Raw genomic sequence first — 15,052 nt, 5'->3', positions numbered from 1 at the left:
ACATGGGACTCAGGCGACCCAGGAGGGATGCTGCTTGGTGTTTCACTGAGGAAATAAAGCTGGGCTGTGGCGTGATGGGTGCATTTATTGAAAATGGGCTCATCAGTGAGAGACAGAGAATTAAAATAGTGTGACATGAGAATTACCTGGCAGTCAGTGGTTAGGACTTGGTGTTTTCACTGCCAGGTCCCAGGTTTGCTCCCTGGTAGGGTAACTAAGAGCCCATAAGCTGTGTGGCTTGGTTAAAAAAAAACAAGTGTTGGCTTAAAAAGTAAGAGTTTATTTCCCAAGTCAGATTCTGGAGCTTGGTAGCCCAGGACTGTAGGTTGGCTCTGTTCTGTGAAAGCCTTATGGACCCTTTCTCCTTCTACCATTTCAAGGTTGAGGTCTTTTCCCTCATGGCCCAAAATGGCAGCTACAGGTACAGCCATCTCATCTTCATTCCAGGCACCAGGATGGGGGTGCAGATAAAGAAAGGGTAAGGATTTGTATCAATTGTCTTTTACAGAAGAGTCCTAGAAGCAGCCCCAAGATGCTTCTACTTATATCCTGTTGGTTATGATGAGATTACATGGCCACATGTAGTTGTGAAGGAACCTAGGGAATGCAGTCTTCCTTTGAAGTTGCTGAAAATAAAGGTTCTGATACTCTGGCAAAGGAAAAGAATGGATATTGGGGGGATAATTAGTAGCTGGGGATGACTACTTCAGCAGGAATAGCAAAGCATTTGGAGAGAAGGTATAAACAATCAGGATCTTTTATAATTGCACTGCGTGTGTGTGTCTGTGTGCAGGTTTGTGTTTGAGATTTTATTCTTCCTCCTAGGATGGGAACCTGGGAGACAGTTTTTCTGGGTGAAAACAGTTTGGCGATTGCACAACACTGTCTCTGTCAAAGCTGTGAAAATGGTTTTAAAAAATGTGACAGATAGGCCCCAAGTCCCCTTTGTGTAATTTCCTTCCCAAAGGTAACTGCTCTGTTTATCAGTTTGTTGTATATTTTTCCCTGTAGGAATATATATAATTTCTTCCCCAGTATCCATGTACGTATAGAACTATTATTTTTTTTTCAATCGCTGCCTGCTATTTTATTTCATGTCAGGAAAATATCAAGGTATGTTTAGTGATTTTCTTCTGCCTCAGGGCTCCCCTGGTAGCTCAGATGGTAAAGAATCTGCCTGCAACGAGGGAGATCTGGGTTCGGAAGTTCTCCTGGAGGAGGGCATAGCAACCCACTCCAGTATTCTTGCCTGGAGAATTCCATGAATAGAGGAGACTGGCAGACTACAATCCATGGGATCACAAAGAGTTGGACACAACTGAGTGACTAAGCACACAGAAAATGGAGGATTCCCCAAACATCCAAAGGAAGTTTAGAAAGATATGCAGATGTCCATCCTATCCAGCAGAAACACTATGCAGAAATCAGCACCCAACCCGAATCTCCAGACAATTGAGGAAAGCCAGGCAGGGTGTGACTGAGTGATAGTTACTGAAAGAACTGACACCTGAAGAAGTGGAGTTAACAGAAAACCAGGAATGGTCAGGGGCTGGTTCTTAGAACCCAGGCCTCTTGCCAAGAGGTGCTTGCTTTTTGATGACAAGGACCTGACAGTGCTTCCCAAGGCTCCATTCCCAGTGGTTCCAGCGATGGATGGTCCCCGAAGGACTTAGAAATGCTAGTCCCTCTACTCGTGGCATTTCTCTAGATTCTGGGAGCTTCAGTCTTAGAAGAGAGCCATCTTCTGTTCCCCAGCCTGTGCCTCCATAGCACTTAACACAGACACGTTCCTTTCTAATGCAACAAGTTCTCTAGAAAGCACCATGAATTTATGATGAATTTTTAATTTCCCTATGATATTTTTTTCTCCTTCCACCCACTCCCCCACCCCACGCCCAGCCCAGTTAAAGTGTTTTTCTCTTAAATTTATGGGCTGAGCTGTTAAAAAGGTCTGTATATTTCAGGAGAAAAAGTGCTGGAGAAGAGGGGGTCGGCCTCACCGGCTTGTACCAGCTTTGTACCAGCTTCACTTAAACAGGCTCCAGAGTGGCCTCCTCTTCCTACTTGATCAATTTGCCTGTCATCTCAGATTATTTTCTAAGGGCAACTAAATTCTGCTTCTCTTCATTACAGCATTGAGAACGATACGAGGGAGGAAGCTGCTGGAATTCCTTTTTCAAGCTTTGCCATCCTGTACGGTTTCCTACCTCTTATTCTCTTTCTTTGTGAAAGTTTTTAATAAGTGTTTGAATGAGAGGATGAACTTCTTTGGCACCTCCTGTCAGCTTTCTATCTCTCACTGCTTGATTATATAGTTTGTTCCTCCTTCGGCTGCTCTTACAAACTGTTTTCAAACAGATGACTGAAATTAAGATCATGAATTGAGGTGTCAGACTGCTTGGGTTTAAATCCCAATTCTGCCACTTGCTTGTTCTGTGACTTTGGGTGAATTACTTAACCTCTCTGTGTCACAGCATGTTCGTCTGTGAAAGGGGGAAAGTAGGAGCTCCTACTCTTAGGGATGTCAGGATTAAGGGAGATCTTGTGTAAGAATTCAACGTAGTGCTTGAATTCACATGGGTCTGTAATAAATGTTCAGTCGCTCAGTCGTGTCCGACTCTTTGTGACCCCATGAATCGTAGCACACCAGGCCTCCCTGTCCATCACCAACTCCCAGAGTTCACTCAAACTCACATCCATCGAGTCGGTGAGGCCATCCAGCCATCTCATCCTCTGTCATACCCTTCTCCTCCTGCCCCCAATCCCTCCCAGCATCAGAGTCTTTTCCAATGAGTCAACTCTTCGCATGAGGTGGCCAAAGTACTGCAGTTTCAGCTTTAGCATCATTCCTTCCAAAGAACACCCAGGACTGATCTCCTTTAGAATGGATTGGTTGGATCTTCTTGCAGTCCAAGGGACTCTCAAGAGTCTTCTCCAACACCACAGTTCAAAATCATCAATTCTTCGGTGCTCAGCTTTCTTTACAGTCCAACTCTCACATCTATACATGACCACTGGAAAAACCATAGCCTTGACTAGACGTACCTTTGTTGGCAAAGTAATGTCTCTGCTTTTGAATATGCTATCTAGGTTGGTCATAACTTTCCTTCCAAGGAGTAGGTGTCTTTTAATTTCATGGCTGCAGTCATCATCTGCAGTGATTTTGGAGCCCCTAAAAATAAAGTCTGACACTGTTTCCAATGTTTCCCCATCTATTTGCCATGAAGTGATGGGACCAGATGCCATGATCTTAGTTTTCTGAATGTTGAGCTTTAAGCCAACTTTTTCACTCTCCTCTTTCACTTTCATCAAGAGGCTTTTTAGTTCCTCTTCACTTTCTGCTATAAGGGTGATGTCATCTGCATATCTGAGGTTATTGATATTTCTCCCGGCAATCTTGATTCCAGCTTGTGCTTCTTCCAGCCCAGCATTTCTCATGATGTACTCTGCATATAAGTTAAATAAGCAGGATGACAGTATACAGCCTTGATGTACTCCTTTTCCTATTTGGAACCAGTCTGTTGTTCCATGTCCAGTTGTAACTGTTGCTTCCTGACCTGCGTATTATAGGTTTCTCAAGAGTAGCCCTGGTTTAATCTTCTTCTTCAGCCATTGAGTTTTTAATTGAACACTTGCTATGTGCCTGGGTGCTCGTTTTTGTGCTTTTTTTCCCTTATCTTTTCTTCCACATTACTTCATACTTCATTACTTATTGTATGATGGTGGTTGACTGCTATTTTGCCTTCCTCTGAGAGTAACACCCTGATTTTATTTTGGGAAGTCACTGCTTCCCAGCTTTGAGGTGAGGTTTGGTTATTGGTAACTTTCTCCTCCTACTCCTCCATGGGCGTGCTAATGACTCGTGCCTGACCAATCAGAACATCTCATCTCCTAGGCTTCATGGATTGGCTCGGGCTTGGGCACATGACCCAAGCTTGGCCAATGAGATCCAGATCTGGGATGTTTGTTGCAAGCACTGGGAGAGGGAAGCTTCCTTTTCAGTTGCAGTTGCTAAGCTGGGAGGGTGAGAGCCTAAATATATCCTGTTGCTATGTAACAAGTTTAAGGCACAAACTGATGGCTTAAAACAATCTGCATGTATCACTTCATGGTTTCTGTGGGTCAGGAATCCAGTGCAGGTTAGCTTCTGTTTCCAAATCTCTCACACGGCTGCCATTATGCTGTACGCCAGGGCTGAGCTCTCATCGGAAGGCTTGACCATGGAAGAGTCTGCTTCTGTGCTTACATGGTTGTTGGCAGGATTCAGTTTTTGTGGGTTCTTAGACTGAGAGCCTCAGGTTTTTGACACGTGGTCCTCTCCATATAGAAGAGAGTGGCTTCACCACAGTGACTAAGTGACAGTTTCTCTGAGCTAGTCACAGAAGTGATCTCCCTTCTACACTGAGGTATGACAGTGATCAGAAGAAATTTACTCAAGGGGAGGGGACCACACAAAAACCATAAATGCCATCAGGTGATGAATATTAGAGATCATCTTAGAAGCTACCTACCATTCTGGAACTGCCTGAAAAGGAAGCACCATGTGCAATAAAACACAGTTGAGTGCAGCTCTTAGCATGCAGGCTGTTGCTGTGGACAGTTACTTCCCCACCCTGTTACTAGACAATGGTTACCGCTGGATCCTTATTGGTCCTGCTCAGGCATTGGTCAGCACTGTAGTTGGCCTCACCCACAACTGACCAACTGTCAAGGAGTGAGTTAGTGGTCCTGCTTGGTCATTGGTCAGTGCCACAGTGGGCCCCTCCCCCAAGCAACCAACTCTCAAGGAGTGACAGTTAGAGATCTTGCTCAGCCATTGGTCAGTGCTGTAGTGGGCTCCACCCATAAGTGACCAACTGTCAAGGAATGACAGTTAATGGTCTTGCTCAGCCATTGGTCAGTACTATATTGGGCTCCACCCACAAGTGACCAACTGTCAAGGAGTGACTGTTAGTGGTCCTGTTCTGTCATTGGTCGGTGCCATAGTGGGGCCCTCCCCCAAGCAACCAACTGTCAAGGAGTGACCGTTAGTGGTCTTGCTCAGCCATTGATTGGGACCTCAGTAGGCCCAGCCCACAAGCAACCAACTGTCAAGGAGTGATCCTGAGTGAGGCAATTTGGTCTATGGTTGGAGTGGTAGTTGTCAGGTGGAAAGTGAGGTAAGAGGCAGAATCCTGGGCTCCTCCGGCTTACCCAGCCTCAGGCCAGTAGATGAGCAGGGGAAGGAGGGGGACCCAGGGAACAGGCTGGGGGCTGTGTCCTGCAGAGCTCCAGAGCCCTCGTAAGGCCTCGCACAGCTTGGGTCCAGACCTTGAGGCAGAGGTGAGCTTCTCCCTCATCCCTGCAACCTAATGGCAGTGGCTGTCTGCATAGGATGAAGTTTGCGGGACCCGGCTCCCACCGTATGGGTGGCCTGAGGGCTGGCTTGGTCCTGGGTGCCCGCTTCCTCAGCGATGACAGCTGGACAGGGTCTGGGGACTTGGCCCTGAGGGAGCCGCCAACTGAGTTCTGCCTCCTCTTAGCCCGGCCTGGACCTCAGAGGGTGAAAGTTGTGCCTTGGGACCTTACCCTTTCTTGTCAAGACAGAGAATAACATTTGTTTGATGGAAGTTTACAGTGACATCCTTACCTGACCATGGCCTGACCTCAAGAACTGATCTGAAAGGATCTGACACCAAGATGTTGGCAACAACAACCGTGTCCCTCCCTCCTCCTTCCTAGAAAAGGGCTTTGCTGAGAGCTTTTGGGGAGCTTGGGGCTTTTTCTAAAAGATAACTTAATTGATTGGAGAAGGCAATGGCACCCCACTCCAGTACTCTTGCCTGGAAAATCCCATGGACGGAGAAGCCTGGTAGGCTGCAGTCCGTGGGGTCGCTAAGAGTCGGACACGACTGAGCGACTTCACTTTCACTTTTCATGCATTGGAGAAGGAAATGGCAACCCACTCCAGTGTTCTTCCCTGGAGAATCCCAGGGACGGGGGAGCCTGGTGGGCTGCCGTTTATGGGGTCGCACAGAGTCAGACACGACTGAAGTGACTTAGCAGCAGCAGCAGCAACTTAATTGATTTGTTTTGTTTCAGCTGTGCTGGGTGTCTAGTTGCAGCGAGTGGGGGCAATTCTGTAGTTGTGGCGCTCGGACTTCTCACTGTGGTGGCTTCTCTTGCTGTGGAGCACGGGCTCTGGGGTGCATGGGCTTCAGTAGTTGCAGTACGTGGGCTCAGTAGTTGTGGCTCCCAGGCTCTAGAGCACAGGCTTGGTAGTTGTGGCTTAGTTGCTCTGCGGCATGTGGGATCTTCCTGGACCAGGGATTGAAACCTGCACACAAGGAAGCAAGTTTGAGAGTTTTAAGGCATGAGCCACCCAGCTCCTTTCAGGGTCCTGCAGTAAACCTTTCTCTGCTCCAAGCTCCCATGTTTTGGTATTTGGTCTCACTGTGCATCGAGCACACAGATTTGCATTTCAGGAACTCATGGGGGAAAACAAAGCCAAGAGACGGAGAGGGGAAGAGTTTTCTTGTGACCCTTTTGGAATCTCCAAAAGTAGCTGCTTCTGCCAACTTGATCTAGAACTTCCCCAGTTCAGGAACCAATACATTTTTCCTTAAGATACTTTGAGTTGGGTTTCTATCACTTTCAAGAGTCTTGATGACGTTTTGTTAAATTCTCAGATGCCCTTGCCTGGCAATGACTGCTCCTCCTTGGAAAGCCTTTACATTCTGTGTGCTTGACAAAATCTAGAAAGTGTCACATGCCTTACCTCTCCTTGAGTCTGAGCTCATGGAGGGCAGAATTGTGTGAATTTTTTTTTAACCCCCTTTCTTGCTCTACTGCAGTGGATAGAATGCTGTCAGACACAGCAGATGCCATCTGTCAGTAATTACCAGTATGTGAGGCTCTTCCTTGTCCCCCCTCCTCCCCCTGCCAGTCGAAAGTATCTCAGAAATGATCTCAATCTCCCTGCACCTGCCTTCGGGTTGGGACATTGGATGTCAAAGGCAAAAACATCTCTGAAGCTACCCTCCAGAGGCAGTGCACATCTGCCCACAGAAATCGCAGTGAGACTGTGAATTTCATAGTGGGTGGGTTAACCTAACAGAAAGAACAAGTCACAAACAGTAGTGCTAATCAGAGGTAGTGCTTGGCCAATTCCTTAACATTTTAGGTTTTAACTGATGACTTTTATGATGACACTGTGCAAACATTTACTGATACCAACATTATTTTTTTTAATGAAAAACATTGAAAAATTGAAGTATTGTTGATTTACAATGTTTTGCCAATCTCTGCTGTGTGGCAAAGTGACTCAGTTTTACACATATAATACGTACATGCTTTACTCTTAATATTGTTTTCCATTATGGTTTATCCCAGGAGATTGGATATAGTTCCCTGTGCTGTACAGTAGGATCTTGTTGTTCATCCATCCTAGATGTAATAGTTTGCATCTGCTAACCGCCAAGTCCCAGGCCATCCCTCTCCCTCACCCCCTGCTCCTTGGCAACCACAAGTCTGATGTCTGTGTCTGTGAGTCTGTTACTCTTTTGCAGATTGGTTCCTTTGTGCCATATCTTAGATTCCACATACGAGTGATATCATATGGTATCTGTCTTCTCTTTCTGGCTTACTTCATTAGGATGATAATCTTTAGGTCCATCCATGTTGTGGCAAATGTCATTTCATTTCTTTTATGACTGAGTAACATTCTGTTGTATATGTATACCTGATCTGCTTTATCCATTCATCCGTTGATGGACATTTAGGTTGCTTCCATGTATTGGCTATCGTGAGTAATGCTGTTACCAACATTTTTTGTGTATGTGTGTGTGTGATAGGATTTAAAAGTTTTTTTTCTAGGATCAGTAGAATTTTCTTACATGTCAAGAAAGTATGATCTCCTATCCGATACCAGTGTATTAAAAAAACATGCTTTTTCCACAGATCCATGTTAATATGCTTTTCATGAGTGAAGTCAGTCCATTGCAATGACCCGGCCTTGGAGGTCACTCAGGGTCACATCCAAATGCATTTTACTCACTGGAGGCCAGCCCATAATCAAGGGAAGGGGAAGCTGACTCCCTCTCATGATCAGAAGAGTGTCAAAGAATTTGCAGGCATATTTTAAAGCCATCACAAGTGCCTTGGAGAAAAATGGCTATAGGTAGAGGGGCCTCAGTAAGGATTAATCAGTGAATTGTCTAAGGGTCATGAACCTGCAGGATCTACATGCCAAATGACCTGAAGTGGAGCTGATGTAATAATGATAGAAATAAAGTACATAATAAATGTAACATCATTGAATCATCCTGAAACCATCTCCTACCCCAGTCCTTGGAAAAATAATCTTTCTCGAAACCAGTTCCTGGTGCCAAAAAGGTTGGGGACCGCTGGAAAGGACCTGTGGCCAATGACGGATGGCCAGAGGCCCTGGTCAGTGATGAGTCTGACCAGTGACGGAGTGATGGAGGGATCCAGGAAGCTTGTGCTCTGAGGGATGGGATGGAGGATGGAACTGTCCGAATCCCCAGCTGAAGGGCAGTGGACCTGGTTCCCTTTCCTCTTAGTTTTCTTGCTGTGATAATGTCCTGCCGGCCTTCCTCAGAGGTAGCAGATGTGCTGAGCCCTTTTCTGGTGATGTGCCTTGGGAGCCTATGATTTAAACGAGGCCCCTTACAGTCTCTGGACTTGTGTGTGGTCAGCAGGCTTGGTGAGGGGGCCAGCACCACAGGGCCACCAGTCACAGCCTTCTGTCTTATCCTGGCGGTGGCTTTGGTTCCTAGATATGCTTCTCCACCTGCCCCCCTCTCCCTCTTTATTAATTTGCTCCTTCACTCCTTTCTAAGGGATTCATTGCGAGTTCTTTAGCATTCCAGGATGGTGCTGGTGGCTACCTTTCTCTGTGTGAGAGGCTTGAATTGGAATGTTAATTTCACCTGGGGCCCCCACATATTGTTTCTGTGCTGAGCACGCATTTAAAAGGGGAAAAATGTAATTGGCTCTTTCTTCCTGGGCTTCTTCCAGGAACCCCTGGGGGAACGAATGGGAGGTTTTAGAGTTTCTGTGACCTGCTGATTTCTCCATGCAGCGTTCTGGAACTTCAGGTCCTGAGGCACACATGAAAGGAATCTTTGCTACCTCCTGATCCAGTGGTTATAAGCCAGCATCTCAGGGCCACAGACAGCCAAGGGGCCAATCTATTTGGCCAGCCTAGTGCTTTAATAATTTTTGAGCCAATATTCAAGAACTGAAAGCTTTAGTATTAAAATGTGGGTTTTTGGCTTCTTTTTGGAGAGCAGCAGTACCGGCTGCACTGCGTCCACATTCCCAGAGAGTGACATGTGACTGCAGTGACATTCACCAATTCATCTGCCAGTCCAGTCACCACATGTTTAGCTGGGCATTTGGTGTGCCAGGCACTATGGTAGGTGCTGGCGATGTAACCCCTACTGTCAAGGAGCTTCCATTCCATCCAGAAGGCACGGCTCTTGTATGTCACCTGTCTGAGCCCTCCAGACCAGCACTGTCTAATAGAATTTTCTATTAGATGGAAATGTTCTATATCTGTGCTGTCCAATATGGTAGCCACGAGCCACATGTCTCTGTGGAATACTTGAAATGTGGCCAACTAAGGAACTGCACTTATGATTCTGTTTCATTGGAATTCCTATATACTTAAGTTTAAACAGTATTTGGCTACTGGCTGAAGTATTGGACAGTGTGGCTCTAGGGAATTAAATTTGCATCTCCCACTCATCAACTAACCCAACTCCTTCATTTAATAGTTGGGGAAACTGAGGTGCATGGGCTGTGCAAAGCCAGGATGGGAACTCAGATCTCCTTGATGGCTCACCTATGATGTCTGCTGCTGCTGCTGCTGCTAAGTCGCTTCAGTTGTGTCTGACTCTGTGTGACCCCATAGACGGCAGCCCACCAGGCTTCTCCGTCCCTGGGATTCTCCAGGCAAGAACACTGGAGTGGGTTGCCAAGTGTAACTGATACCGGTTAAGCAGTGAATGGGGGTGACATTAGATATAGTTGGAGAGTCAGATGGGGCAGAGGTTGTGCAGGACCCTGTAGACTAAGGGGAAGAATTTGGATTTTTAAAAAAATAATTTAATTTGATCACATACAAATTATTTTAACGTGTGCAGTTTAGCAACATTTTGTCCATTTACAGTGTTGGGTGACCATCACCTCTATCTAGTTCCAAAACATTTTTATGACCTCAACAGAAAACCCATACCCTTTATTTTTATTTTTTGGCCTCACTTAGCAGCATGTGGGATCTTTGTTCCCCAATAAGGGGTTGAACCTGCACCCTTGGCAGTGAAAACACAGAGTCCTAACCACTGGACCTCCAGGGAATTCCCAGAAACCCCATACCTTTTAAGCAGCCACACCTCCTTCCGCCATCCCCCAGCACTGGCAGTCTACTTTCGGTCTCTATGAATCTACCTATTCTGGACATTTCAGAGATGCAGTCCTCAATGTGTGATCTTCTGTGTCTGGCTTCTCTCACTTAGCATGTTTTCAAGGTTCATCCACGCTGTAGCAGGTATCAATGCTTTGCTCCTTTTTGGCTTGAATCATAATCCACTGAATGCAAATGAAATTTGTCTGAGAGTAGTGGGCAGCCACTCAGGGTCTCTGGCAGGGGGCTTCTTTCTAAGCATTGCTGGAAGGAAGTTCCATTCTGCAGCCTAGTGCTAGACTTGCTTTCCTTTCCTGGGTTTGCTGAAGCCAGTTTTCAGCTTTGCGTCTGGGGTCTGAGGTGCAGGGCTGTCCCAGCTGTCACTCCTGATCCTCACATGCCCCTCACCCTGTCACCACGAGAACCCTCCTAGGACCCCCTTCTGAATTAATTTGAGCTTTCGGGGGGCAGTCCCTTTCCACATGCTTCCTGCCACTTGGATGCCCACCAAGGCTCAGGTCAGTGATTTACCCGAGACAAATTATGTTTGGAAAATCGATTTGATTTGGGAAGGGAGCTTCCACACGGAGGAGAAGGGCTTGTGCTCCAAGTGGCCTTGCCTGGGAATCTGGGACCACGGACAAGAGGCTTGGGGGTTATTGTATTCTCATCAGTCTCTCCCTTTATGTCTGTTAGTATTTGTTTTCTGTATCTGGGTACTCCTATGTTGGGTATGTTGATGAGGGTAATAGACTATCCTTGTATTGATCCTTTTATCACTACATGGTGTCCCTCTTTTTCTCTCTTTATAGCCTTTGTTTTAAAGGCTATTTTGTCTGATAGGAGTATTGCAATTCCCTTTTTCCTGTCATTTTCATTTGCATGAAATATCTTTTCCCATCGCCTCACTTGCAATGTGTGTGAGACTTTGAGATTAAAGAGAGGAAAAAAAGGAAAATGAGACCCTCCGTCCAGTTCAGCCTGAACAAGCATGCGGGGCATCTTGTCTCTATAATTGAGCACTGGGCTGGGAAACAAACATACAGAACCTGGCCAGCCCAGCACAGCTAGCCAGCTCCAGGTGGGGCCCAGGCTCGTGGACCCACTCTTCCCGTAGGTGACCCAGTGGCCAGCTGGGTTTCCTTGTCCTGGACCTGGACAGCAAGCATTGGTGTGGCAGAGGAATGAGTATCCTAGCCACAGGGACAGTGCTCTCCTGGGGGCACGGGGCTGCCAGATTTCCAGTTTCCTTTGCTCCAGACCCCGACAGCAGGGCCAGGTGCAAGGACCCCTTTCTTCCCTTGGTGCCCTCTCCTCCTGCCCACCAAGGTGCTGATCATGCCTCGAGTGCAGAGACATTTGTCTCTTGCTTGTCGAACACTGCCTGTCACTGGGCTCAGCCGCGTGGTAGAGTTCACCGTCTCAGTGCCTCCTGTATTTTGTGGTGGTTCTTCTTTTTTCCAGTAGTTTTCTCTTTGACACTATGCAATGCAATGACTACTGATTTTATTTAAAAACATAATGATAGCAAGTTGTATGTGTAAATTTTCTCCTAGTAGAAAATGAAAATGTTCCCCAATCCTGAAGGCACTCTTCCTTCCCTGGAGGTGGACTGCTCTTACAATTGCTTGTCTTTCCAGATGCTTTTCTGTGTCTCACCTATATCTTTTCATTTGTTTGGTTGCTGATTCTTTAGTTCAGCACGTAGTAATTTATTGAGTATTTACTCTCTGTGTCAAGCAGTGTTCTAGACTCTGCAGATGTAACAATGAGCAAGGCAGACAAAAATCTCAGCTCTGGTGTGGAGATTCTAGTGGGAGAAGTGAGTGCTATGGAGAAAAAGGAGGGAGTGGTTGGGGAGTCCTGGGTGGAGGGACCAGCTGGCCGTTGAGAGGGCAGTCAGGATCGGAGGAGAGCTGGCTGAGAAGATAATACTTGAGCAGAGGTCTCAACTCCATAACTGGGGGAAGGTTGCTCTTGCTGTGAGAGCAACAAGTGCAAAGGCCCTGAGGTAGGAGATGCTGGGTGTGTTCTTGAAACAGTAAGGAGATGGGTGTGACCAGAGGGTCCATAGAGCAGAGACCAGTTTAGTGATGAGGCCGGATCACAAAGGGCTTAGCAGGCCCTTGCAGGACATTTGACTTTTACCCTGAATAGAATGGGACCCACTGGAGAGTTCAGGCAGCAGAGTGACCTGGACCAACTCCCACTGTAAAAAGCTCCCTCCGCTGTGGTGCAGGAACCAAACTGATGTGGGCTGGGCTTGGGTGGGGTGTCAGGCGGGAGACCCGGGGGGGAGGCTGCAGCAGGGCTGGGGGCTTGGACCAGGGGTAGCAGCGGAAGTAGGGAGCGGGGAGGGTCAGGGATGTCCCCAAGGTTCTGGCCTGAGCTCCTAGAAGAACTGATTTGAACCAAATTATCTGGTGGCAGTGGTTCTAGGCAGTGGTTGATTGGAGATGCCTGGTCCAAGCAGAGGTGTCAGGTGTACTGCCGGATTTGTGGGTCTGGTTTAAGATGTTTAACTGCCTCCCGCCCCAAATATTTGTCCCCCAACCAGTTCTGCCTTCCTCTCCCCTGCCCCTGCCTGGGGTCAGTCTCCAACTCTGCAGAGCACCTTGAGCACTGCCTCCCTTCCCCAACAGGAGCAGGGAGCAGGGGCCGCTCCCTGCAGACCTCCTCCCTCTGGCCAGAGGTGTGTCTAGGGCAGGGCAGATGGGAAACCAGGGCATCCAAACAAATAAATTAAAAAAAACTTCAGCCCATTTTGGGAGCCCTCACGTGGCTTTACCCTTCCTTCCCAACCACCCCATCCCTTCTTTGCACTCATTCTGGCTTTCTCTGTCACCAACAAGAACAGAAGTCTTGATTTCCTGACTCCTTGTTGGCAGGGGTGAATGAGGAATGCCCTCTCTCTTTGCTGCTCTGTCGGCCACCCCCGATCCCCCATTTAACCGTTTCCTCCAGGGAATCTGAGCAAGCTGAGCTCCTGCCCACAAAGCCGAGTCCGGGGGCAAGGTGAGGAACAAGGTGGGGTGTAAACACCATTGTGAGATGCTCCCAGCTTCATTCACGGATGGGCTGTAATGAAGACATAAAAGAACCTGCAATGCCCTTGTTTGTTTCAACTGGGAACAGAATTTGTGATTTTGGTTATCTTTCTCTCTAACTCTTTAAGAACCCTGAGCTAACCGCTTCCATCTCCCCTGAAGGTTATTCAATCCTCCCTTCTCCATTCTAGGAGCTGACTGTTCTTGCTTTGGTCCTGATGTTTTTGGTAGGCTTCGTTTTGTTCTGGATGGCCAGGCTGCTTCCTAACTCAGAGCTGCGCTATTCTGCTGCCTTTAGAAATCTCAGCGGGGAGGGAGGGAGGGGGTTGCTTCCACTTACATGGCCCGGCACCTGCTGAATCTCTTTGAATGTGGCCTGGTTTAATGCTTTAATATTTGTGTGTGTGTGTGAGTGAACTAAAGTATCAATATCAATATAAAATTAAGGTTTAGGGAACTTACTGGCAACAGGTTATAAGTAGCTGGCTCCACTATTTTTCTCCATATTGAGGTGAAATTTACTTAACATAAAACTGTTTTAAAGTGTGTAACCAATTCAGTGGTTTTTAGTACATCCACAGTGTTGTGCAAGCACTGAATCAATCTGGTTTCAGACCGTTTTCATCACCCCCAAAAGGAAGCCCTGTACCCCTGAGCACCCACTCCCCATCCCAGACAGCCACCCATCTGCTTGCCGTCTCTGTGGAGTTACCTATTTTTGGTATTTCATGTAAATAGAATCATACACTGTGTGGCCTTTTTATGTCTGGCTCCTTTCACAAAGCATCTTGTTTTTTGAGGTCCAGCCGTTTTGTAGCCTGTATCACTGCTTCATTGCTTTTTAAGGGCTGAATTGTGTTCCGTTGTGGGGATGGACCACATTTTGTTCGTTCGTCTGTTGGTAGACATTCAGAGTGTTTCCAACTATTTTTTTCCCCTCTTTTTTCTCTTGTTTGGCTACACTGTGTGGCATGTGGGACCTCAGTTCTCCAACCAGGGATCAGACCCACACTCCCTGCAGTGGAAGCCTGGGTTCTTAACCAGTGGACTGCCAGGGATGTCCCTACCTGGGTTACTTTTTAAAAGCTCTGTTTATGATTTTAATGGGCAATCCATGTGAGAACCATTGGAACGACCTTTGGCCCCTGCCTTGGAGGGTGGGTGGGGGTAGGCCAGCATGGGGGTGGGGAGCTAGAATTGTGAGCCTGCCAAAAGACGCTTTTATTGTTAGACAAATGGCTTCTCAGTGGCCACTCTGTGGTTTCTTGTCCAGTGGTGCCTTCTCCAGCCCTGGCTGTCTCTTGTAAATAACCACCCTGTTTGATTTTTCTGCTTAGCACTTATCACCATCTGAATGAATCTCCCTTTGTTGCCTGGATGGATGGTTTACTTGTATACAATCTCAATTCTTTTGCTCTAGATGAGAGTGTGGTCTCCATGGGAATAGAGACCCACCTTGTTCACCCCTGTCTTCCCAGCACCTAAAGGGGTTCTTGGCGAACAATGTCAGGTTAGAATCTACTTTATCTATTTTCTGAAAATGTCGGAGGCTGGGCTGCTGCCAAACCTGCCTTTAGAATAACTCATGCAAAAAAAA

General features: G+C 47.0%; 1 protein-coding gene across 2 annotated transcripts in view; it reads left to right on the top strand.

Moving 5' to 3' along the window:
• TMEM132B (transmembrane protein 132B) overlaps positions 1-15,052 on the top strand; it is a 382,092-nt gene that overhangs the window by 15,535 nt on the left and 351,505 nt on the right. Inside the window, exon 1 of one of the 2 annotated variants that reach the window (XM_059876311.1) lies at positions 4,713-5,159. The exons of the other annotated variant lie outside the window; for it this stretch is intronic. The gene's annotated coding sequence lies outside the window, so the exon portion shown is untranslated. Of the gene's footprint in view, positions 1-4,712; positions 5,160-15,052 lie in introns of those variants that run through there. 2 annotated transcript variants of the gene reach the window in all.

The sequence above is a fragment of the Bos taurus genome, chromosome 17 (assembly GCF_002263795.3).
Source record: "Bos taurus isolate L1 Dominette 01449 registration number 42190680 breed Hereford chromosome 17, ARS-UCD2.0, whole genome shotgun sequence".
Taxonomy (NCBI): Eukaryota; Metazoa; Chordata; class Mammalia; order Artiodactyla; family Bovidae; genus Bos; species Bos taurus.
This window is presented reverse-complemented; position numbering and strand designations above follow the sequence as displayed.